This window comes from Dermacentor albipictus, chromosome 6 (genome assembly GCF_038994185.2).
Source record: "Dermacentor albipictus isolate Rhodes 1998 colony chromosome 6, USDA_Dalb.pri_finalv2, whole genome shotgun sequence".
Taxonomy (NCBI): Eukaryota; Metazoa; Arthropoda; class Arachnida; order Ixodida; family Ixodidae; genus Dermacentor; species Dermacentor albipictus.
This window is the reverse complement of record NC_091826.1, coordinates 108558741-108559765: the sequence shown is the minus strand read 5'-3', so window position 1 is coordinate 108559765 and position 1025 is coordinate 108558741. Positions and strand designations below refer to the sequence as shown.

The 1025-nt window shown below is 46.0% G+C and overlaps 1 non-coding gene across 1 annotated transcript; it reads left to right on the top strand.

Moving 5' to 3' along the window:
- The first annotated feature begins 750 nt into the window (after nucleotides 1–750).
- On the top strand, nucleotides 751–823 carry TRNAA-AGC (transfer RNA alanine (anticodon AGC)). Its single transcript has one exon. It is a non-coding gene; the product is annotated as a tRNA-Ala (tRNA).
- Nucleotides 824–1025: the final 202 nt, after the last annotated feature.

The window sequence follows — 1025 nt, the reverse complement described above, 5'->3', positions numbered from 1 at the left end:
CAGTACTTGTGCGAAGTTAAGAAAAAACGGCTGTATAAAGATCTTATCGACGTAATGATGCCAGAACCCTTGTATCGCACTATGTATGCAATCGGGCCCGGAAAAGATGTCTTTAAAAGAATAAAAAAAAAATGGTAGTACGGCCATCAGCCAAGACCTTTTTTTTTCAGCTACATACTGGTACGTTGCCCGTGAAGCCATGGCTAGAGGAAACGGGCCTATTTGTTCCGTGGAGTACTAATTGCCTCTTGTGCCGTAAGCCGGAAAGTATTGATCACATCTTTTTGGACTGCTGGGATGCCGTATTCCACTGGGACATCCTTCAGCGAACTTTAAAGAAAGACCTCCCTATAACACCATACGGTATTCGTTTTCTGCCGGTTCAGTGTGAAAGTGGCATACCGTATGATATGTTTATGTTGTTGAGTATGCACGCAATTTGGAAGACGCGTATGGCGGTGAGGCATGCGGATGTGAACGCATGCCCAGCCAGAGAATACTTTATAGAAAGTATAGCTTACACCAGGGATGTATATTGCGCAGGCGAAGAACAGCCGGAATGGCTACCCGTTCTGAATAACCTCATGTCATTATAATCATCCACACGTCAAACAAAGCGCGTTTGATGTTTTTAAACATTTTTCAGTGTCATATTTTCTGTAAATGCGTTTTGTTCTGTTGTTCTTTAACGTGTGAGGTACCAATCAGCAAATTAAAAAAAAAGGGGTGGGGGTGGGGGTGGGGGGGGGGGGGGGTGTAGCTCAGATGGTAGAGCGCTCGCTTAGCATGCGAGAGGTACGGGGATCGATACCCAGCACCTCCACAACGTCTTTTTTTCTTGCTGCTTTGGAGTCGCGTTTTGTTAGACTAATTAGTGAAACACTGCGCATCCGATTGTACCTGCGCGCGACATAAAAACCGGTCTTCCGCCGCTTATAGGGCTTTCGCTTTCCTTCAGCTTCGGCAGCTATTTATACTGATCGGGTTATGAGCGTATGTCTACACTGTCCGTCGGAGGTGTAGCT